Here is a 26,310-nt window from a genome sequence, read left to right as displayed (position 1 = left end):
GTTGTTTCATAATGTAAATATTCTACTCTAGCAGACTTTATTCAAAGATAAAAGGGAACAAAAAGAGGGAATAAAGGCTTTACTTTCAAGTTTTTTCCTAGCATCATAGTTTGGCACTGGGGACCCTAATGAGAAAGAGAGAGCAGTAAGTATCACTTCTCATGGACTGTGTCAGTTCCGGACTGACTTTGGTTTACAGTGATGCTGCCAATTTTGAGAATAATTAGAAGCACTTTGCTGAGGGAAGTGTAAGTGGTTGAGTTTCTTTCGAGGCAATTTAGACTAATCATGCGGTTGATGATCCTGAACTATTCAGGAGGTAAGGGCTGCTCAGTCATGAACTCAGGGAACTGTTTTCCCTCAAACAAGTTTTGATGAGGAATGAGTTTTTTAAAGGCTTTCTCTTTAAATTCAAAGTTAGGTACTTTGCTCAAGTAGGACTTTTTTTTTTTCTTCTCTTTCTTAATCTTCACACCCTCCTATTTCAGACTGCTGAATTACCAAGGAAGCCAAGAGAAGATTATACTAAAAATGGTGCCTCTCAGAATTGTGAACTTATTCAACAGAGATTTTTTACCGAAATCTCGAGGGATTTTATTCAGAATTCAACATGAATAGTTTTCAATACTTGTTTCTAGTTTAGAAAGACTAGCTCAGAAAAAAATTCTTTTTAGATTTCTTGTTTAACGTGTCTAAAGATGGCTAACCTCAATAACTAGAAAAATGTAGAATTCAAAGAGAAACTTTGAAACGTAATCTGTAGTGAGGAGATTTCTTTATTTGTATATATGTAATGATTTTGACTGGTTGCTATGGCTCTGGAAATTCTGTGTTCAGACACTGGAGGAAAAAAAATAATTCATTGAGCAAAGAGATTTTGAGAGCAAGTTCTATAGTAAGTTTATGACACTTTTTAGACAGCAGTGAGGTACAAGTGTAACCACTCAGTTCATCTCTACAATCATTCTCATGAGGAGCAACTGTAGTATTGTGTAAGTTAGAAGAGGTTGGATATGCAAGAAAATGAGATCACAACAAATTTCAAAATAAAAGATGAGCATGTCAGGAATAAATAAGCATTTCTTTTATGGTCAATTTTCTTCTAAACTTTGCATGCAGAAAGGTCCTCCCCCCATCTATGACTCCTACTAAATGGATTTTACAGGTAACTTGATATGCAATAACACCACTTCCCTATTTAATTTTTCTTTTAATGTGTTCTATATATTACTAGAATTTCCCCTTTACTGTCAGATTTCAGGCATCCATAAAAGGCAGCCTATATATGGTTGTATATATACTTGTATATATACTAGTAGACTATCTCTGGGCACATGGATAGCCTCTCTGGGTAGCATCCCTGAAGAAAGTCGACCTACTCTCTCCCAGCAGCCATTAATTGCCAATAGCCGCTCAGCTAGGCATGAGATTTCATGGCCTCTTCAGCACTCATTCAGGGATTTGTCCCGGGCACTTGTAAGTCATGTGCATTCAGTTCAAGTCAGCTAATATGTGCAATGGAGGTGGCCTATCTGGCAAGTATAGAAATCTACTAGCTCTAGATTTTACTCCATTTGCTCTCTCTTTCATGATAACTATTGAGCCTTGGAGGAATGGGGTATATGTTGATGTCCAATTTAGAGTTGAGTAGTCCACAGTCCATTAATCTCTGACATTGCCATCTCTGCCTTATGCTCTGACATTAGCATTCTCTGTCAACTGCAATCTACTAAAAAAGAAGAATTTTCAGACAACTCGCCATTTTTCTATCTCCTTATGCAACTTGATTGCATAGCTACACGGAAATATACTTGTATTTTTACCACAAAAAATATAAATAAGGCACATGAGAGTGGCTTTCAGTTTATACCTGTTTTTTTACTTTGTTTTTGTTTGTGTTGTATGACTGTTGGTTTATAGCCATTTTTGTACTTTGGTGACTAGTTGATAGGAGGGAACACTAAAACTTTTTGAGTAGATCACAAATTGAGAAATAAGGAGAAAGAAAGAGAGAGAGAGAGAGAGAGAGAGAGAGAGAGAGAGAGAGAGAGAGGAAGGAAGAGAGGAAGGAAGGAAGGAAGGAAGGAAGGAAGGAAGGAAGGAAGGAAGGAAGAAAGAAAGGACAGGCAGAAAAGAGGGAGGGAAGAAGGGAGGGAGGGAAAAGGATGGAAGGAAATCCGAGATCCTATCTTATAAAAGTGTGAAAAGACACATCATCTAGATAGCATTGAACAGAATGATTAATGATGATAAGAGGAAAGACATACATTTAGAATTAAAGTGCTGATACTCAGAGATTCTGTTCTATGCAGAGTCAAGCAAGGAGTCAGGGCAACTAGTTAAAGCTTTCTTAAGATCATGGGCATTCAAGAAGCCGCAAAGATACAAGACCAAGACTTTATAGAAATTTTGATTTACCTATGTCTAAGTTTCTTTCGAGTATTGTGGGGAGGGGACTTGAACATAGAGGACAAATGTGCCTCAGATGTTGAAGTCAGCAAGAAACATATTCCGAGAAAGAAGAATGAACTTGGGTAGCAGCTTCCACTGGCATCCTTCTCTTGATGTAGTTCCTCTCCAGGGGTTCAGACAAGTCCAATTCTCATAACCTAAATGCTCAGCCAAGTAACCAATAATTAGTTTAGCAAGCACTGAAATGTCTCACTGAAATGTCTGTGTCTCCAAGTTGCATCTTTTCCTCCAAATTAAAACCTTCCCAACCATACCTCCCAACCAAATTTGCCTACATTTTCCCATCTTCCCTCATCTTTAAATCTTAGGTCTGTTAGACAATGTGCAGGAAATGCTACCCGGTTCTAAAAGCTATTTGAAGCCATTTTTTTCCTTTCACCTCATTTGGAGGGAAGATTTAAGAAAGCTTAAAGAACTATAAAGTAAACTACTTTCCGGCATCAGCAGGGTATTCAGCTAGTATTTTCTGAGCATAAATGAGCAGAAAGCACCGGAGAACGAATCACAATAATAAGAGAAAAATGGTGTCAACATTTGTTTGGAAAAATATAAATGCATTGTAACTTAAATTTCTAAAATTTAGAGCACAAAAATTACACCTCCATTAACTTAAAATACACTGGTTCCAAAGATTTAGCTCCTGCCTACAAAATGCTTCATGTGACACATTTAGGAGTTATGGGGATAATGGTTGTTAAAGAAAACTCTAGGAGGTTGCAAAAGGGATTACAATGATTTAGGTATAAAAGAGAGTGTTAGCTGAGTTTGTAGCAACAGTGTATTATGTATTTTAATGTTTTATTTTTTTGGTGGTTGCTGAGCAGAGAGCAAGATGAGAGAATGTTAAAAACATGGAGCCAATTTGTTAAATAGGCAAAATGAAATTATTATGCCAATGTTCATAGGTTTAGCAGGCATCTGCACATTTGCCAGTGTATGTATGTGTGTGTGTTTATATTCATGAGGCCTACAATTATTGCATGATAAAAACATAACCACAATATTTTTAGTTCTCTTGGAATATTCATAGTTTTCATTTATTTTATTTTTTTTGTAAAATAAACTTTGTGCTCCCATGGTTCACTCTCTCCAAAAATACAATAGAAAATTTCACTTAGAAGCCTTCAAATCATTAAGTTGGCTCTCCACAGGAAAGTCAATGGCTGGTTTAAAAGTAATCGCTAACAGAAACTTCATCTAGCCATTAAGAATATATATTACCAATATGTATTCTGTGTTCCTCTAATGTCAGACATTACACAAATGAATAGAGGCCAAAATGTCTTTGTATGTCTTCAGCCTACCTTTAGTAATGGAGCCCAATAGCAAACACAGACATTGTGTATGTTCACATGTAAGAACATTTACAGTACATCTCAGATATCATGTGTGAAGAAAATAATATTGACTGAAGGTTAAGTAGGTGTTGGGGGGAAATGTTGGCCTGAGAAATGTTCGTTTAAAGACTGATAACGTGACTGATGTGAAAACTATATTCTTTGTTCTACGCTGAGATCTTTCTTGACAAAAATAAATTCAGCTTTTAATATTTGTCGGAGTTTTTCCCTTCACAAATAGATTTATGCAGAATGCAATTTTCTTGACAATTGCCACCACTGTCTCTTTATAGAGACTATCTCAGCATGTAGTGAGTTTCCTGTGTGCTGGGAATTGTTGGACACTCGAGACACAGAGATAAAACAGAGCTGTGAAACTCAAGGGACTCCTAGTCTGGAAAAGAGGACAAATAAAGTGACAGTTTCATAGTCTATGATAGATGCTAAAATGCGACACTATAGAAATAGAACTAGGTTCTTAAAGGTGAATGAGAAAAGAGGACAGAGAGAATGTTTAAAAGAGGTGCTATCTATGTCTAGAAAAAAAATGCCTACATCAAAATGATCTAGGGCATAGTAGGGGCTTTATTACTTTCCTAGGACTATACAAGAATTACCCACAAATTATGTATTCTAGAAGAAGAATTCTCCCTCATTTGCCATTTTGATGGCCAGATGTCCACACTCAGTGTGATTGACCTAAGGTCAGGTGTTTTACAGTTGTGCTTCTTCCGAGTTCTCCAGATGCACCCCTGCTTCTTCAAGCCTCTGATGATGCTGAGCGTTCCTTGGTTTCTAACTTCATCTCCGTAGCCACTGTCTTTCATTCACATGCCCTTTTCTCTGTGCTTTGACATTTCTTACACTTTTCCTATTATAGATAGATGCTTTTTTTTTTTACAGAAAGGCCCATTGAAAAAAATACGTTCCTCACTCCCAAGTTCTAAACCTCTATTTGCAAAGGCACCACCCTGAATTGTATCTCATCCCCTCTTTCCCTTCTTTTTTCTTTCGTTCTTTCTCTCATTCCCTCTTGCTCACCTACTGATTGCCTATTGCCCTGCCATATAAGGTGATGCTTATAAATGATAGGGATTGAGATGTGGTTATTTTTTTTTTGAGAAGCCATTTTCAGCCCATGATTCAGGTTGGATATTATACAAAGAGAAAGATGAGGAAAATATCAGATACTCTGGAAGTCTTTAGATCAAAACATTTTGGTTCATATGAAAAATTGATGAAGAACCATGGAAACTACTCAGAAAAGTATTCGTTTTGCATTTATTCTTAGAATGCTGTGTATCACTCCTTCTCTCTGCCATTTGTGTGTGTGTGTGTGTGTGTGTGTGTGTGTGTGTGTGTGTGTGTCTAGTCGGATAAGCACTGTAAGATCATAGACGTTTGTTGCAAGTAGATATGTAAAACTACTCCACTCTGCTGGAAATTTCCCTATTGTATTCTCAAGTATGTACCTGTGCTTTGATGCAAAGAAATGGTATTCCTTCCAAAGGGTGCATTATGTGAACCATCTTTTGCCTGCTAATATAAAATTCATAATTATACTATTAGACGAGAATGTAAAATTAGGACTATTTTCATTGTATTCATTGACAACCGTATTAAAGTAGCAAAATAGCTCCAACGGGCGAAATAGATTGCCTGTGTGCAATTAATTTTCCTGTAAACATAGTCACAGTATTCCCATATAAATTTTCGTGTGGCATATTTTCTATGTAAGTCACTAAATGCAGCACTTTCTTTCGATTACCCTGATGGTTATACAGTTTCAGCCCTAAAGGCACAAGTCTGTACACACACACACACACACACACACACACACACACACACACGCACGCGCACACAGAGAGAGAGAGAGAGAGAGAGAGAGAGAAAGAGAGAGAGAGAAAGAGAGAGAGAAGCAACACTAAACTAACTCGTCATATTGTGATTATATATTCGTGTGTGTGTGTGTGTGTTTGTGTGTGTGTGTGTGTGTGTGTGTGTGTAATTAAAGAAGAATCATGGGGTTAAGAGAGAGAGCAAAAGAAAAAGAGCAAGAGTTAGCAGAGGAAAGTTGTGGGATGGAAGAGATTTAGATCATTATTTGACAATCTAAAAAGCAAAAACACTAAACACAAAGGCATCTTCTTAGACAAGGAGGAAGATAATTACATTGTGCATATTTAGAGTGGTAAGTCCTTCCACTCCCATTTTTAGGGAGTGAAGTTTCAAATTTTAATTTGCAGAAAACTGTTTTCTTTTTACTTCACTTTTTTCTTCTTGCTTTTCTCCATGCAGCACAAATATCTAAGATTCTTGATTCATTATTAGAAAGAAAAAAGAAAAGTGAACTTTTATTTTTCACTGATTATTTTCTTTTTTCAATTTAAAAACTGATGTAGAATAAAATTCAAAAATATGACTAATATTTGTTTCTGATTGTAACGTCAGTGCTAATTTTGAGAGAAATCTACCATTTCACATACAGTTTCTACATTCTGTTAAGTATTCCAACCACCTCTTCAAGATTATGATTGACAGGCATCCGTTCTCTGGTATTGAGTCACATGCTTATTCAGGGTTTACCTGTGCTGGGAAATATGATTGAAAAGAAAAACATAGATTATTGAAGATGGATTTTGTAGTATAAGAGAAATATCAGAATGGCTCTATAACTGTTTTTTCCCCAAGGATTGAAAAATAACAGCAGAATTATATTCCAACCTGATGTTGAAATCCCAGGAGACTATGGCTTGGGTTCAGTTTATTATGAGATCAATGGTGAAGCCCTTCTCTATGGAAGAATTGAAACATTGTGCTGGAGGGGTGACCTGAGAACAATTAATTTTATATTAATATCTCCTTTGGTTCACTGTCTTTGGCCTTCTGAATACTAAGGTAAAGAGAAAGAGGTTGAGATTATAAAATAACCTCTAAAATCCTAAATAATGCTATTGTGCCACGAGTTCCAGGTCCCTAGTGGTACAGAAGTTGTGATTTCAATAATTTGCAATGAGGAATAGAGCAAAAACAAAGTTAAAAGTAACAGAAACTGAGTAGAATAGGGAAACAACTCATATGTACATGTATGTACTTGGCAATGACTTCATGCTGTTAATCCCTGTGAGGAATCAGTTGTTCAATGCCATACTGTAGTAATATAAAACATAATTCCAATTTTTATGTTTTATCATTTGAACTGTGTCTTAAAATTGTCAAATCATAAGCATAGGGGAAAACAGGAGAAAAGAAGACCAAAATATTAATAGTTGTCATATTAAGAAACAACTAATATATTTTTAATCTAGTTTCCCAAATTTTATACTTTTAGACTGTTAAATAATTTTGTCTAACTTCTATAATATAGACTGACACTTCAACAATAGACGGGATAACCTAAATATTCCATAAGGCTAACCAAGGTTCATGTTAAACAATAACAGACATAAACATCAGTCAGACGTCTAGTTGAGGCACATGCCATTTTTGCATCAGTCCCTGATCTCCTCTCCTTCTTACCCCCTCCATTCTTCCATACCTTGGGCCACTTATCCACTCTAAAACCACTATGATTTCAGACTCAGCCTACTTTTCATTTATCCATCCTACACATACCCAAGTCTTTCTGAAATCCCTGCAGAAACACCCCGGGAATGTGCAGCTACTGGCTGAGCAATGTGAAGGCATGGGCTGCAGTGTGCTTTCATTATAGTAGGGATTTACCATACAGTAGGATGGGTGTTAAGTAGAAATGTTTCTGATAAGTGGAGGAATAATTGAAACCTTAATCTAAGGAGACCTAGAACAAACCCTACTGAGTTGACGTTGTGTACATATGTAAGCATAGGTCAGATGTTCAACGTTCTTTCAAGTTCAATCTTTCCATTTTTAAGTAAAGATCATAGTACATTGCAGATTGTGTGTGTGTGTGTGTATGTGTGTGTGTAAAAGAGAATTAGTAATTATAGTTCATGTAAATTAAACTTGAGAGAGAAAATTCCAGCAAGCAGATGAAATAGTCATAATGGGTAGAGACAACACATTATCCTGTTATTCCAACTGCCTCATAGATTAATAGGGCCTTCTTGACTTACTCTACTGTACTGAAATCTGAATTCCAGTGAATTTAATTTGAATTCAAGTTTCCAGAAAATTTAGTATAGTCTATAGTGAATTTACATTTGTTTAATTTTTATGTTATATTTTCCTACTAACCACCCAATATCTCAAAATCAATGTCTTATATTTGATCTGCAAAAAGTACATAGTAGAAATAAATCCATGGCATACTTCAAAAATAAGATAAATTATTCAAATAACTACTTCTATGACACCTTGACCCCTTCCAAAGTGTGCCTCACAGGCAATGTGACAAAAATATGAAATTATAATTCCTTCCCAAATTAGCAGTCATTGAGTAGGTTAAAGTTTAAAAACAATGAGATAAATAAAGAAATGGCTATGAATTTTCTTGGGACCCTAAGCATACTCTGAAAGCATTCAACATCTGTGTGATAGCAGAGATAAGAGAGGAGAGCAGATAAGTATTGGTTTTCATCTTTAAATGAGTTTTTCTGAGGATCAGAGGATTTCTTATTATATGTGTTTCACCTTCAAAATGGCATTGCTGAGTTCCCAGTAAAGGTTACTCATGAATCTGAGGATTTGCCTTTCTGACTCAGAGTTTACTGGCATTTGCTAAATGTTTGGCTTTCTATTCATCTTTCCCTCTGACCATGATTAAAGTAAAGCATTGTGTCATTTATTAGGTAGCACTTGCTGTGTGAATCACGTTCAGTCATTTGAAATTGATCCCCACAGTAGTTCTAAATATTTTTCTGCAAGAATCTTCTGGACAATATTCTTCCAACCTGTTTTCTTCCTGACCTCACCATGGTCAAAGATTATACAGTAGCTATGGGGACCAACCTCCATTGCTTCTCCTGAACCAACACTTCACATGTAGCCTGATGTATTCTCTAAGGAAAAAGAAGCCTGAAACATTGACCACCCATCTCTTTATTGCACCTCTTGGTTCTGTTTCAGTAATGACTACATTTGGGAAACATGGTTTATAAAGAAAACTGTTCCCCCAGTTATGATCACTAAATATTCCTTAGTAGGTCCTTGCAGAAAAGGTCAGAAATTAATTTTGAATGAACGTTTTCACCTTCTTAGCCAGGTGTTGCATTAATGATCTCATGACAGATCACTCCTTAAACTGGCACCAGCACAGGTCAGAGTGGAGAGAGAATATTCTCCATTTAATGAGGCAAGGATCAAGGCACTCAATATTTTATCATTGGCATATAGATGGAAGGAGTCACCGGGAATAAAAAAAATAATGCAGGAAGATTCATAGAACCATCTTTGTGGCTGTATGTGGGCTACTAAGAGGATAGCAAGTTTCTATGTATCATAAGATTTTATTTTTGTTCTATGTTTTTATCCAGCTTTAAAACTTAGAAGTATATTGTTCTGTGATGCTCAAATGTTGTTTTTTGTTACTTCCGTTTTATTAAAAAATGGCAGAATTAAAATAATTAAAAAATTATAACATGTATATTCATCATGAAATTCAGTTATAAGCCTCTAGACATAATAAGCACATGTTTTCCTAATATAGGAAAATATTACTCCATACATGCCAAGATTCTGGAAGTAATTCTACAGTTATGTGTAACCTAGATGCTATTATAAAAACTAAGAGAGTAAATAAAATAATTCTCTCATAAATTACATCTATATTTTACATTTTTTACATTCAGAAATTTTCCTATCATAGAATTTTTATCAGTTAGATTCCCAGAATTTAAATGTAGACACACACACATACACACACACACACACACACATACACACACACATGCACACATGCACACACACGCATACACACACACACGCACACATGCACACACACACACACACACACACACACACACACACACACACATTAGTTTAGGAAAGTTCCTTATCCCCTTGTATTTCTTAGCATTGTTGTCTAGCAGGGAACATCGTTTTTCTACTTTTTTAGTAGTGTCTTCTAATTGGTCTCTCTCCATTCTCTGATTCCCTTTTAAACTTTGTATTAGATTTTGAGAATTTTGTACAATGTGTTTTGATTATACTCACCCCTCAACTGTTCCCATATCTGCCATCTGTTCTACACTATTCCAATCATGTTTGGTTTTGTTTGCTATCAATGCCAATGTATGCTCTTTAACTGGTCTTAGATGTCTGTATGCATGGGAGATCAGTTGACTTATGAGAAATCCATACTCCTAGAGAAAAGCCACTCCCCTATTCCAGCAACCAGCATTTACCATTCGTTTCGAAATTAGCAGGTAGTAACTGGAAGTCCTTTTCAACTCCACTTGTTTTCAAAGTTTAATTAAAGTCATGTGAAGCTTATAGTTTTAGTAAGATAACTTCGTCTGATGCTTATTTCTTCATCATGTATCCAAACAAGATCCAAGATAATGACTGCTATGTACTACTACACTGTGATTCTCCTCTTTTCAATATCAATAAATGGCAATGGATTATCCTTTCATTAATCTATCCCAGTGGTATTCCCGCAAGAAAGCTCCATGTAGTGTTTTTAAATAATTAATGATCCAACTTTCCTAATCATTCACTTATTCACTGTTACTGTTTTTTGAGTACCATTTTTCTGCTACTCTTTATTTCTACAACTTACAGGGATAGAGTCTAATACCATCTGAAAAAATGATACCTGTTTGGTTCTGTGTATTGAAATAACATAGAAATTTCTGAGTATTGTGTATTGTGTTTGTATATTCATCTATTAGATAGATAGATAGATAGATAGATAGATAGATAGATAGATAGATAGATAGATAGATAGATAGAGCAAGAGAGAGAGGGAGAGAGAGTTTATTGTCTTTGGATCTAATTTAAAAATGAACACTTAAATGTTTATCATTACCTACTTATTTTGTCTTTGGTACTCAAAAAAATGAAATTAAAATAGTCTCTCTACTTGGCTCTTAATCCTTTCCCATGGTTCTTGTTATTCTCAGAAAACACCCTGCCATTTTCTTGGTTTCCCTCCTTACTAACCTAGGTCAGATGCAGAGATTCTTCAAATGCCCTGTTTCCTCTTCCTGAGGCATTGTATCTGGATTCTAAGTTTGCTTCTTGCTCCCTGAGAACCACTGCCTCTAGAAAATGTTATGTTTCAGAAAAAAGGAAACTCTGTTTCTCCAAAACCACGAATTCTTATTTATTACTCAAATACTTGGCAAAGCATTCCCTGACAGCTCTATCTGCTTCTTCTACTTTAATATTTCTCTTTTCTTCACTGAGTTTAGATTTCATTTCTTAGATTATTCACACGTACACATACACACACAGAGACACATACACACACTTACAAACAATTAAAAATGTGGTTTTCTATTGCTTCTAAGTTATTTATTTTCAAGCAAGATTTACACTTCTGTACCAGCTAAATATTTGTAAAAAGTTAAAAATAATAATACTTAGTAATCAATTTTTTCCACTTAATAATAAATCACTTTTAGGTAAATTTTTACTACTTTATTTAAACAAAGGTGGACATCTTGCTTTCAGAGACTTACAGAACATTCCGTGGAAATTCCCAGGCCATGTCTGTGAAGTAATAATATTCCTGATCTCTGTACTTTGCATTGGCTTCATTTAGCAGATTTGGAAATCAATTCCTGTTGACACATTACATCAAACCAGCTTTCTACTTCCTACCTAGGTCTCTGGCCTACTATTTTGAAGAACCCTTACAGCTCATCTCTGAATTCTTGGTTAAGGTGTATATGATCAAGCCTATGGCTAAGGATTCTGGGCATTATGAAAATTGGCCATTCTCTCATGTGGGGATCATCAGGGGATATGCTGTTGACTGTGAAGACTTGAAAACTGGCCTACAATTGGGAGGACTACAAAAGCAGGGCAGAAACAGACATGAATCATTTTAAGTCTCACTCCCGTCTTGTATCTCTAAAGCTCAGAAAATTGTGAGTAAGACAGATGTGAAACCATTTACATTGAGTCATGATTGAGTTCAAAGAACTCGAGGCAAAAATCAAACCCTACAGTTGTATATGAACAGGCTGCCCAACGACCAAGTGCTGAGTTAAAAACAGCAGCAAATTTTTTTTTCTATCTGTACTGTGGATATCCTGTCCGTAAGTCTAGTTCTCAGTGTCCCAAATATTTGTTATATTTGTCAAGGACACAGAGGTGATTCTTCTAAAGATCAACATTTAGATATTTTCTTTTCCTGTAAGTCAGATTAGGGCCTCAATTTCCAGCAGATGTTCCTTAACGTGTGTGACCACAAGGACATGCTGCCTTTGCAGGGGAGTCAACCAGTCACTGTCACTCAGGTAATGCTATTGACAAAATGACCACAGGCATATAGTTATGGAGAGCAGACTCATATTCAATAATGGGAGGAAAATGTGATTGAAACTCAAAGCAGAGAACTTGAACTTAACCTGAGCCTCCCTCATGGAGAGTAGTTGTAAAACTGCAGGGGGGGGGGTCCTGAACAGGGTGGTCCAAGAGCAGGAGCGGAAAGAGAGCTTGGCACCACCAGTGTGTTCTATTGGTCTATTAGGTCGAAGAAGAAAAGGAAGACATCTTCCTGCAGACAGTTCTGTTCCTAGTTGTTTTCTTACATGAATAATGCTTCGAGAAGAGCTTTTTATTTATTTATTTTTGCAAGTACTCTTTGCTTTTCTTTGAAATGATTCCCGATGCTTTTCGTTCTAAGTTATTAAATGAAGTTGGTTTTATCTAGCCATGGAGGACAGGGTACCTAGGGATTCAGAACATATTTTCTGCAGTCACCTGAGGGCATATTCTTTAGTCTCTGTAGAGCTGTTGTATGGACAGCCATGGAGAATCAGAAAAACTCAAATTAGCTGAGCTTGTGAAGACATGCATTGACTGTAAATGCTATTTTGAGTGTGGCATATTTAAACACTTGCTAACATTAGGGAAAAGCAGATTTAAATGTACTTTTGTTAAGAATGGACAATGGTGTTTTAGCATCCAGTTCTATACAGCATTTTCTGCTGTTATCATTTTAAACTATATTTTTAAAGATGTCACTTCTCTGCATCATAGAGACTATCTTAACTTTTGACATCTGTTGTTTTTTCCCTACCAACTCCTATATAGTGCAATTCACAGAGGACAATTAAGACAATGTTTACAGTGTATTGCTCATAATCAAACAATACAAGTGAGAGTAAATGGTTAGCACTATTAAATAAATAAAAAAGAAAATCAAATTGAAAAATGTTACACGAATAGATTGCAAACACAATAAAAAAGTTGTTATATTCATGATGTGGCCTTTGAAAAACACAGTGTAACAAGAGGATAGGTAGGTGTTTATTGGGAAAATTAAACAATAAAATAAAAAATCTCAGAAGATAGATTCTCCCAAGCTTATAGATTGGCGGGATTAATATTGTAAAAATGGCCCTCTTGCCAAGAGGAATCTATAGATTCAATGCAATCCCCATCAAAATTTCAACTTAATTCTTCATGGATTTAGAAAGAGCAATTTGCAAATTTATTTGGAAAGACAAACAAATAAACAAACAAACAAACAAAACCCAGGATAGCAGAAACTATTCTCAACAATAAAAGAACTTCTGGGGGAAGGACCACCCACCCCTGACCTCAAGCAATATTACAGAGCAATAGTGATAAAAAATGTATGATATTGGTTCAGAGACAGGCAGGTAGATCAATGGAATAGAATTGAAGACCCAGAAATGAATCCGCACATCTATGGTCACTTGATCTTTGACAAAGGAGCTAAAATCATCCAGTGGGAAAGATGGCTCTTTCCGAAACTGGTGCTGGCTCAATGGCAGTCAGCATGTAGAGGAATGCACATCAATCCATTATTGCCCTGAGATTCTACCTCACACCAGTCAGAATGGCTAAGATTAAAAAAAAACCTCAGGTGACAGCAGATGCTGGTGAGGATGTGGAGAAAGAGGAACACTCCTCCATTGTTGGTGGGATTGCATGCTGGTACAATCACTCTGGAAATCAGTCTGGAGGTTCCTCAGAAAATTGGACATTGTACTACCTGAGGACCCAGGTATACCACTCCTAGGCATACACCCAAAAGATGCTCCAACATAGAACAAGGATACATATTCCCACTATGTTCCTAGCAGCCTTATTTATAATAGCCGGAAGCTGGAAAGAACCCAGATGTCTTTCAACAGAGGAATGGATAGAGAAAATGAGGTACATCTAAACACTGGAGTACTACTCAGCTATTAAAAGCAATGACTTCATGAAATTCTTAAGCAAATGGATGGAACTAGAAAATATCATCCAGAGTGAAGTGACCCAATCTCTCTCTCTCTCTCTCTCTCTCTCTCTCTCTCTCTCTCTCTCTCTCTCTCTCTCTCTCTCTGTGTGTGTGTGTGTGTGTGTGTGTGTGTCCGTGTCCATTTGGCATCCAGTGTTTCAAAACCTGTTTTTGTGGATGAATCTCTACCTTGTTTAATGATGTAAGGTTGCTCATTTGAATTCTGGGCTCATGAATTATCTCAGTCTACCTAGCCTGTTGGCTCTAGGAACCCATTGTAACTCTTTCTATAATCAAGGATTGCAGCTCGATATCGGATCTATCTGTATTTACTTGGATGGTGAGGATTGAAACTCTAGTCCTTGCATGACAAGTTCTTTACTATGTGAGCCATTTCCCTAAGGACAATCCTCTGGATGCTATAAATCACATGCCAAATGAGTCATTATTATTGAATGGGCAAGAAAGTCATAATATTTTACCATAAAGTACAGATTGGTTTGGACCAAAGAAATACCATTGCTTCAGATCGAACAGGGAGAACAGGATAATCGATGAGGTTATATGAAACTGTCTTCTCAGGCAGTAGAAGGTGGTCATGTTGGATTGTGGGAATACAGGCAGACCTTCAGGCTGTCATTCATTCCCTTATATGCTAGTGCTTATTTTGGTGATGAATAAAGACTGTTTTCTATTTCTCTCTAGGACCATATTGCATTAGATTTTGTGCCTCCTCTTCTGTCAAGTCCTATACACACCTCATGCAAATGTCTGTCATAAAGGTTATCATCTCCATGTTGAAGAACTTTTGGACACATTCGTTTTTATAGCATTTCTCTTTTCAAATGAGTGCTTTTACCTCTATCAGCAAAATGGAATATTTAAGAGCTGTCATGAGGATTTGGAAACAGTCTTGTTACACAGAGCCAGATGTTAAAGTGACACTTGTGAAAATTGGATCTACCTGTGAAGAATTTGTTATGTACTCACTGTTCATGTAACATTATCATATTCTCTTATTTTACATGTGTTCACCAAATGGATTAGATATACTGGAACACAGCTAAATATTGACCATGAGAGTTTTGTTTATTTCTCTATGTAGTTCCAAGTTATACTATCCCTTAAGAAGTGATGTACTTCTAATTGGTTGCTACTGGCATACTACCATTTACTAGCAAAGATAAACTAAAAGTCCCATCCTTTGGTCACGACCTCTGTGGCTGCTTATATGTAGAAATGGACTTTCTTAATTAGTTTGAAAAACAGGATGAATAAATACTCCAGCTTTTCATGACTTCTAAGATAGATTATCTCTAACGAACTTTAAAATCAATACTTCCTGCAAAAGAAATAGCAGGCGAAATGGAAAATTAAGATGGTCTAATGCAATAACTGGGGGGAGAAATTCCCTTAAATATGCATGAAAAAAAGTATCTTGGAAATAATAGCTGTCGACTATCTGTTTTTGATCATACAAGCTCAAAATAGGAATTATTACTATTGATACTATGTTATGAATTGTTACTTGTACTTGAATTACTTTGTGAATAGGCCTGAGAAGTTAATTTGAAATGTCCCAATGGGAGGTCTTATTCCAGGTTCTACACTGTCTTCTAAATAAATTCTCTCTATAAACAGGATTTGCAAATTATGCATTTAACAAACAATAGAACAAAAATCGTCCTTGTTCTTTCTCTTCTTCTAGATATTTTCTGTTTTGTTGTTGTTTTTGTTGATGTTTTTCCTGTAATAATTATTCCTATACAATAGTTAAGCCATGATTTCTCCTGCATACATCAGAATGAGTGTTTGAGTGTAGTTCATTGGTTATTTGAATATTGACTAATCTCAACATTCCCTTTGACTATGATTTCAAAAGCTTTTCTCCCGAATGACATAGTCTTCAGTACTTTAACATGTTCTATGAAATGTTAGTCAATATTTCCATGCTCTTTCTTCTCTCTCTCTCTCTCTCTCTCTCTCTCTCTCTCTCTCTCTCTCTCTCTCTCTCTCTCTCTCTCTCGACTGTTTGACATGTAGCAATTTTTTCCTGATAGTCATGAGGAGATGAATGTACAGTTCGAATGATACAACTATTGTTTTACCCTACATGATGGCACATCTACGTATGTGAATGTGGATTTTCTTCCTTTCCTCTGTTCTCTCTAGTAATCCTTGTTGCCCCATTGTTTCCTGGCCCAGCTACAATACTTGCCTGACATTTAATGCTTACAGGAATCCTTTTCTGTATTTCAGCAATATTCACTCAACAAATTACCCCTTAGTTGTATGGAACATATGCATACACAACTATACATTACCCAACAGAAGACATAATTTGTTTAGTTAAATAGAATATTAGGCACGTACACATAGATCTTTATTATAATTCTAGGTCAAAATTTCCTCCACAATTTATATGCATTTTAGTCGAAGAAAACCAACTTTGATGCTATGTACACATTATGATACTAACACTAGGAATACAATGTCTGATACTCTTGTGTTTTTCTATCCATGGTCAACATTCTGAACACCAGTAATTCTCCATCTTTGCAAATGCAATAGTATTTCATTCCTTTCTGTTATTTTTCCCTTCTTTTATTGGGTATTTTAATTTATATTTCAAATGTTTCCCCTTTCCCAGTTTTCCATCCACAAACCCCCATCCCATCCCCCTTCTCCCTACTTCTATGAAGGTGTTCCACCACCCACCCACCCATCTTTTTCTACCTCCTCACCCTGACATTCTCCTACACTAGGGCATCAAGCTTTAGCAGGACCAAGGGTTTTTCGTCCCATTGAGGCCAACCTCTGCTACATATGCATTTAGAGCCATGGGTCACTCCATGATTACGCATTGGATGGTGGTTTAGTCCCAGGGAGCTCTGGTTGTATTGGTTGTATTCTTATGTGGTTGCAAACCCCTTCAGCTCCATCATCCACTGGGGAACCTGTTCACAGTTCAATGGTTGGCTGTGAGTATCCACCTCTGTATTTGTCATGCTGGAGCAGAACCTCCCAGGAGACAGCTCTATCAGGCTCCTGTCAGTTTGCACTTCTTGTCATCAGCAATATTGTCTGGGTTTGATGGCTGTATATGGGCTGGATCCCTAGGTAGGGCAGTCTCTGGATGGCCTTTCCTTCAGTCTCTGCTCCAAACTTTGTCTCCACATTTCCTCCTATGAATACTTTTGTTACCTCTTCTAAGAAGGACTAAAGCATGCACACTTTGGTTGTCGTCCTTCTTCTTGAGCTTCATGCAGTCTGTAGATGGTATCTTGGGCAATCTGAGCTTTTGGGCTAATATCCACTTATCAGTGAAAATATACCATGAGTTTTTGTTTGTTTGTTTGTTTGTGTGTGTGTGTGTGTGTGTGAGAGAGAGAGAGAGAGAGAGAGAGAGAGAGAGAGAGAGAGCGAATACTTTTCTCAGAATAAATAAAATTTAATTTTTTTCTCTTGCAGACACTACGGAAGTAAGGTCATACTTGAGAAGAGTCCCTTTAATTATATTTGGGCATCTTGACAAGATGGGAAAGAGGCTAGAATCAGATATCGTATGTAGTGTACTAAAAACCCCAAGTTTATACTGTCTGGTACACAAATACTGACTCTGTGTACTATGGCAGAAGAGGAGACAGAGAAAGAGTTTGCGAGAATTTCTAAAGCTAGGTTCGTGGGAATCAGAGAAAGTGGTGAGAAAGGGAACCTGACATTATAAGTGATGGCATGAGCCACTTTCATGAAGTAACTGGTATGGTTTCTTCCGGGAAGCCTCAGAGGAGGGCAGGAAGAAGTAGGGAAGAAGGACAGGGGCATTTGATGAATACCATGTCAATAAAAACTGAATACTCATCATAGACTGCCATTACTTTATTATCTGCATGGGGAGCTTGTTGAAATGAAACCACACATTGCTGATAATTAAGAACCAGTAATTACACAGTTATTAATGATTATATACTTTAATTCGTTTTACATTGGTTCCAATTAAGTAATATCAACATACTTAAAGCAAATTAAACTAACATGTTCAACAGCAGGTGATCATCATGAGATGATCCCACCCCCCTGGGACGCTGTGTAGAAGGTGCGTGAAAAGATTCCCTTTACGTTCGCTCGTATTGAGATTTAGACATTCAGAGATTCAAAAGCATATGTTTTTGCTAATTTTCTGCAAGTGATGATTTCGGAGAAGCCATTAAGTAAAGAATCAAAAGTAGGTATAGGCTTCTTTCCATTTAGAAAACTAATTATGCACCTCTCCGGTTTGCCCTGACTCCAGTGATACTCCTCTTTGGTTACTATGGACTTACACCATTTTGTTGGTTGTGCCCTAACCAACTTAAATTGCCAGAGAAAAGAGTTCTGAAAAACAATAAAACAACAAAAATGCCTGACATCGAAGTGGCAGTTCTTGGAGTTCTATGAATAAAGAAGATATTATTGGCATAGAATAAATTCATTTTCTTAGGCTTGCCCTGTGAAATGAGCTATGAAATCCATATGGTCCTATAAAAACGTAACATGTCAAGAAGTCTGGCCTGTCTGGGAGACATTTCAGACATATGTTTTCACATAGCATGTCCTATTGACATCCCATTTCTTTATTTCATTTCCCTCCATAGTGTCCACCAGCAGAGAACCTGCCTCTCCCTTAGACTCATGCTGATTCAAATTATTAACATTTTGTAGGTCAACCTTAAATCAGTCACAGAGAGGAAAGAACTTTGTGTAGATGGGGAAGCAAACAAACAAATGGTTTCAGAAGCTATGGTAACAAAGCTGCTGCCAAAGCAATCTGACAGTCACAGAGTGTTCTTGAAGCATCGGGTGAGAAGAACAGATTTCTGATTTATGCTCAGAGTCTGGAGGTCGTGAAAATTCATTTGGAAGTTTAATGTGAGCAAGGCACACACTCTGAAAGATTAAGCTTATAGAAAACCTACCCCTTAAGAAGTAGACATTTATAAATAAACTGGGTTTAATTGCTAAATCTATTAAAACATATAGATTTATATCCATTTATAAAGTCTGTTATAAAAAAATAGCTTTTTAAAATGTTCCCAAGTGTTGCAATCCTATTATGTTGTCAGGCAGATTAGGTAGATTTCTGTGCTATGAATGGAAAGTCTTGCAGCAAAACAACAAATTCAGAGACCTGCAGATATTAACATTTTGTCACCACTACCCATATGAATTGTGCCTTGCTTGCTGAAGGGATATGCTAGTCTTCTGGACAGACTAGTAAACACTCTTGCCACGTTTTTTTTTTTTTTTATTAACTTGAGTATTTCTTATATACATTTCGAGTGTTATTCCCTTTCCCAGTTTCCGGGCAAACATCCCCCTCTCCCCTCCCCTATCTTATCGGTGTTCCCCTCCCCACCCTCCCCCCATTGTCCCCCTCCCCCCAACAGTCTAGTTCACTGGGGGTTCAGTCTTAGCAGGACCCAGGGCTTCCCCTTCCACTGGTTCTTGCCACGTTTTAATCCCAGCCTTACCATGGTAACCATATAAAGAAAACCACGTTCTAAACATTTTCCACAAAAGGTCTAAAACAATACTCAATAAAATCAGTCATCGAGCATGATTTATCAAAAGACTACATTTAGAAAAAAATATATAGTATAAAAAGAGAAAGGGTAGAAAAATTATTCAAGAAGTATCTGCCTAATCCTTATAAAGGTAGGCTAAGAAAAATAATGAAAACATTCCTTACATTCTAACTAGGAAATTTCCTAACTGTTCAAGCAGAAAAAAAGTGGAAACAGAATGTTCACTTGTTACGGTGACTTTCTTGACTGAGCTTTATATGGAAGCATTTCTATATGTCACAGAAGATCTGGATGCTTCTAGTTATTAAGATATGTCAGAACGCTTGAATTTGGTGATTTGAGTAGTGTATACAAACACCTAAAGCATTTGCTAATCTTCATTTGAATGCCTTCCTTGCCCACAGAGTAAGAATGCAAGCAAAGATATAAAAGCAAAGAGAAAATCATTAAAACATCCAAAAATATATGAATGCAAGGCATTAATTTTCATATTTAACTTTGTCTATTTCCAAGCATTTTTCTTAAAGGATGTGAAATGTGACATCTTCACATCGTGACACTAGCTCTACCTTGTTTCATCCTGGACTCACTGATAGATTTTTCTCATTTGCTTACCTTGTATAGTAGAGCAAGCTGTGATCTGTGACCTGGTGAATTACATGTAAATTTAACCCTGTATTTTTTCCCAAAATTCATGTTCATGGACTATGGGAGAAAGCTATAGAAATAGAACCTATACATTATTTAATAATTGATAGTAATAAAATGCCCCCTTTTTCTATTTCTGTTCTAAATTCTATTAAAAGTTAAGAGCTAATACTTTAAGTATTTCTCTTATTTCCAAGTTGGTCTGTTTTCCTTACCAGTGTCTGCCTCTGTCTGACAGATTTTATTCTGAGGTTTTTGAAATAAGAATTTGCAGTGATCTGTCTACCCAGGCAAAAACCCTAGCAAGCCTTGTGACATTGAATGAAATTCTTGGAACACTCTATTGATTAAAAAATATACTGGACAAGAGGATTTGTATTCCAGTTCTGCCTGAAGTTCAATTTTCTCCTTCATTTGCTAAAAGGTTTGCTGTCATAGAGTATGGAACAGATCTGTGCTCTTTGCTATGGTGGGATAAACCAGAGTTGAGTGGGTACCCTTCCCAGAGTCATGCAAACAGTAAGCTATGACTCACTGGGATAACAGCCTTCTACGAATAGCAGTGATTTTCTGAGTAGCGACAACATTACACCTTTCAAACATAGAGAATCTCTTGTCTCTCCTCTTTCAAATGTCCCTGAAACTTTGAGTAAATATATATGTTCCATAGGTGTAATTGAGAATAAAAGTCAAATATAGTAACATATGACATCAATGCTATATCTGTGATCTCCTCTGTATTTCAGAAAACCCTCTGACAAATAAGCCACACATTCAAATGTCCTAGTGATGGTATTGAAGCCATACTATTAATAATCTATAGATAGTAAACAAATATGGAAGATTTCAAATATTACATGGAAGAGACAGAAAACCATATAAGTATAATGCTGGGCACCACAAAGGTCCTGATGAAAAATTTGTATTATAATATGTATTCAAATATAGTCTTAAAATATTACACATGTGAAATTGCATGTCTGACATAGCTATCACTTTTGCTAGACCTTAATAATTGTAATAAGAAAAAGCTATTTAATTAATGACTATGAAAATTTTAAGAATTATAGAGTATTAGACACACACAATTATTCTATAGATAGGCAGGTGGCTGGCTACATACCATTCATCAAAGGATCCATTGGCTTATATTGCTCTGACTTGAACAATCAAGCTCTTGACTACAAGATCTGTTATCGTTCTCATCACCAGGTTGATTTAGACATTTTGGCTGCATCTTCTGTCTGGCACTTAGTCTGTGGTACTTAACCTTTAGACAAAGATCTGTAGTGATGGTGACATTTCCATGGATTAACTGAACCTGTTACCCTTTACCACCATGATTTTCTCCTCTCAGATGCAGCCTGGGTTGCTTTATTGCCCAAGTTTTTATGATATTGTGAAATCAGGCTTGAGAGGCAACGTATCTGTCAGTGCTACCTTCAAAACTATTCACATCAGAATGACAGTAAGTGACTCTCAGATGAATTTGGGTTGACAGTTAAGTCAAATGACCATCAGAAATCCTTTCACCATTGATGTTTACTGTATATCTAATTTAACCATTTTAAATTCAGAATCAACAGTGCTGTAGTAAGGTCCATTAGGTGATAAGTCAGAAGCCACATTTGATATTTTGTACAGTTAACTGATCACGTGACATAGATGCTTAACATTCCAGAACTTGGGCCTTTTATCTGTAAATGATGGGTGAAATATGTGCCTCAAATTGCACTCTGTTCTACCTTGAAGTTCTATATTCAAGAGAATCCAAGATTTCTCATCTATTTATTAATCTAAAAGTTCAAAATCTAGGGGTATTGAGATCAGACTAAATGTATTCTTTATGTTGGTATACCATTTTAACAGGAATAACCATAATAGTTATTCAGTTGTTTGCTTCAATACAGAGATAACAGATTGAACATATACCTATTATTTCCTGAGAAATTAACATTTTCAGTGACATATTCTTGAAGTATGAGTAATAGATTGTATGTGTGAGTGCACGTGTGCATGTGCATGTGTGCATTCGTGTGTGTGTGTATGTGTGTGTGTGAGTGTGTGTTACTTGAAGAGAAAATCAATAACTCACTTAGTTTTCACATATTCTGACTTCATAGTTCTTTCTTTTTAATAAAACATTTCTGAAATGTATTTATTTATTTATGTATTTACTTATGTACTTACTGTTGCTGGAGTTACAGCCACCTTGGATATCTTTATTTTTAAGGTTTTAATTGAAATGGAATTATATCATTTTCCCATTCCGTGTCTTTCTCCCAGCCCCTCCCACTTACCCTCCCTCAAATTGTTCTTAAGCTTGCCCACTTTCGTTTTACCTTTAATTATCATTATTACACACACACACACACACACACACACACACACACACACACACACATACAACTACTTTATGTTATAGGAGCAGTAGTTACCGTGTAACTTATTATCAGTGATCATAATTTTGATATTTTATGAACTATACTCCCCTTTAAAATATATCCACATTCAAGCTAATTTGGTACAATGGAAAAACTTCCCTGTAGGCAAATGATGGAAGGTTCAGGGTTTTCTATTAGCTGGATGCTGGCCTTAGATACTTGATAGGTTTATTTATTAGCATGGCCACTTGTTTCATCGAATGTACAGAGAGTATTTCTAGTACCAGTTTCCCAAACCTGAGCTCTACGTAACATAAAGTAATAATGTGTCACTTCATGTTGGTTTTTCTAAAGAATATCTCAGGAGTGATATCACAATTGTAACATTATACTGATTAAAGTTAAGCTAATACCTATATTAGTTAAGCTAATAAGCCTATATCCAATGAAAGAGGAATATCCAAAAGGTATGAACTCCAGCAGGACAGATCCCTGACAGATACCTTTGGATTTACACAGTGCAAATGCATTAAGAATAGTAAATGCTGGGGTTGGGGATTTAGCTCAGTGGTAGAGCGCTTGCCTAGGAAGCGCAAGGCCCTGGGTTCGGTCCCCAGCTCCGAAAAAAAGAACCAAAAAAAAAAAAAAAGAATAGTAGATGCTTCTGAAACATTTTGTTAAAGCAGTAGTTCTTTACAATAATTTATTAATTAATATTGCCATACAAAAGGAGGTTCTAATGCTAGTATTTAATCTTGACAAAACTGAATGGGCAGCAGAAACCATAACCCATAAAAAAACACAAAAGATTGTATTTTTTAAAGTGTTTATGTGCTTGAATTTATAAAACTTGCCCCTATGGAAACTATTCGTCTGATTATTTCCCATATAGGAAAGGAGCCAACACTAAGAAATCCCTGGTACTTTCAGACATGATCTCCATTTGTTCTTGTCAGACTTTGATTATCAAAACCAGATTTGGGAATATTAACTACTAGGATTGAAGCACTGATTGGTTTTATTTGCCTTTCCTTTGGGAATATTTTAGGATCAGACTTTCCAGCTGTATGTATTCTTGCAAAGAACTGACTGTGTTAGAATGACAGCAAGGGCATTGTTCTGAAGTCAGGACATGGCTGGGCATAAGAGGACCTTAATGGTCAAATAAACAGGACGCTCTTGCATCTTCCTACCTAGGTGGTGTGAGGATAGGATCTGGTTCACAGATACCAATGTGAAGTATTGGGCTTAGTCTATTTTTCAACTTATATTGCTTTCTTTTAAAGAATTGAGAGGCTTGTCTTTGTCACATGGTGTGTCGTGATTAATCAGATATATTGGATGGGCAAATGGTTTAATAGTTATTACAATTTGTCACATCAGACATGGCTTATCATGCATTAATGACATCTAAATGGGAAATTAGTTAAACTGGGTTAGCTCTGAATTGTGTGTTAGCAATGGCAAGGGTGGAAGAACTCCCACTGAGCTGGATTAAGTAATATCACCTTATTCTTTCCATTTCCATATGGATGGAATCTTCATATAATTAAGTTGAGCACATCTTTTATTCAGCAGTAAGGGAAATAGATATCCCATACAGAGAAGAAGGTTGAAGATTCATTAACATGGAGACCCAAGAAGTCATAGGGTCTAGAAAGGTGATATGCTTTTTTTCTTTTATTTGTTTTGTTTCCAATAAACATTCTGTTCAGGAGTACATTTACTATTCATTCCTTTTATTAACAAACTCTGAAAAGTGTTCGCTTCCATTTTGCTGAAATTGGTGGTTATGTAGGTATGTTTTTCAATGTTAGTAATGAGTCCAGTACCTGTTGGAGAAGTGGTAAAATCATATACCATCATGAAATCATGATAATATTCAAATTTTAGTGTCTGCAACAACAGGTCAGTTTTGAAGAGTGGAGGTCAAAACTGTAATTTCTACTCTGTCAGGACAGAATGTTTGATAATTCCTACTCACTAGGTTGGTATCTCAGGTTTTATTCCAATATGAAGGAAGCAGTTCTATCAAAACAGTGAAAACTCCATGTAGGAAAAGTTTGCTGTCTGATATATACAAGTCAGTTTTGATTCTGACTGCTTAGATCCCTCCAGTCTAAGAATGTGTCTGTCTCTAACATAGGAGGAACCTCATAGTCAGACTACTTGATTATAACCAAAACCACAATCATTCCAATATTAGACACATTACAAATGGATCAATTTTATCCTATGAATATCTTCTAAGAGATGAAGCCAGAACATTTTCATAAACAGACACATCATCTGTTTGATATCTTCGAGTAAAATCTTCTAAAGATAGTACATGAGTGTATGTTGATTTCCCTTTCCCTTTTATTTATGTTGCAATTGGATTGTAGAATTAAAAACCCACATAGAGTGAGATATTCAGTATTTCAAAAGTATGAGGTCACTTTGTAGATCACCATATATTTGGGGAGAAACAATTAAAATAGTCAGAAGGAACATGTGTATTCTATGTTCTGCAGAAATGCCAAGAACACTAAAGAACAAGGTTGCCAACTAAGACTTTATGAGTAGATTGGGATTTAATTAAGCCTTGGTCAAAGCTGGATGAGGTTTGGGTGAAAGAAGTCAGAGACTATGAAACAAGAGTGACATCATCAAGAAAGATTTTGAAATGAGGATGGTTAGGTGAAGCTGAAATGTTTATATGTTCTTAATCCTTCAGAAGTAAGTTATCTATGGTAGGAAGTTTGAGGTTAAAGCTTAGAAGGCTTTTACAGCGGTGAGACAACATGGTGAGATGTCATCCAGCAGTTGATAGCTCCTGGAATTTCTGCTTGCCTCTAAAATAATTTGCTCTGTCAAAAGTAGAGATTCACCGTTACTGTGGTTAAGGAGTAAATTTAGAGACATATATTCATCGGTGATTGCTTGACACACGTTTTCTCTGCTCAGAACAATGACCTGATCTCTGAAATGTAGCACATGGGAGAGGAGACTACCACAGCTAAGAGCTGCCTTTTATTTTATAGAAGGGGCCCACGATCATTAGAGGTTGGCTAGTTGAAGCTAGAACAAAAGAGTGTAAATCTTTGTTTCATAGAAAAATAGAGCAAAGGGAGATCACAATATTTTTTTTAACCTGAGAATATTTAATATTTGACCTTTACAATTCAAAAATATAATTATACCCCGATATCAAGGAAACCAGAAATCCTTTGGCAATGGTGTTTTTTAAAAGTATTAATAGTATTTGAGTTGCTTAGACTTATTTGTTCTTATTGATTGATCCCACCTCAGATTAAGACCTTGTATTATTATTTGAAATTGTATACCCCTTGGCCTTTGTGTCATCTGTATAGATCTAATGCTTAGTTGGAAGACTTTGTCAGAAAGCAATTGGATTCTGTTCTCCATGAAGGAGTTTGAATGCATTTCACTCTTCTCGTGATGATACAGAAAATAATAATGTCAGTAGCCAATATATTTATATTTCTAGGTAGCATTTCTGAATCTTTGATACATACAGTCTACTCTTTCTTTAAAATGTACATACAAACACATCCAGC

At 36.2% G+C, this 26,310-nt stretch overlaps 1 protein-coding gene and 1 pseudogene across 2 annotated transcripts in view; both read left to right on the top strand.

The window, feature by feature from the left end:
* Window positions 1–26,310, top strand: part of Lsamp (limbic system-associated membrane protein) — a 2,169,735-nt gene that overhangs the window by 186,572 nt on the left and 1,956,853 nt on the right. The window lies entirely within an intron of this gene.
* Ppid-ps8 (peptidylprolyl isomerase D, pseudogene 8) overlaps window positions 1–26,310 on the top strand; it is a 112,948-nt pseudogene that overhangs the window by 46,511 nt on the left and 40,127 nt on the right.

The sequence above is a fragment of the Rattus norvegicus genome, chromosome 11 (genome assembly GCF_036323735.1).
Source record: "Rattus norvegicus strain BN/NHsdMcwi chromosome 11, GRCr8, whole genome shotgun sequence".
Taxonomy (NCBI): domain Eukaryota; kingdom Metazoa; phylum Chordata; class Mammalia; order Rodentia; family Muridae; genus Rattus; species Rattus norvegicus.
Note: the sequence above shows the minus strand (reverse complement) of the source record. Positions and strands in the feature narration are given on the sequence as shown.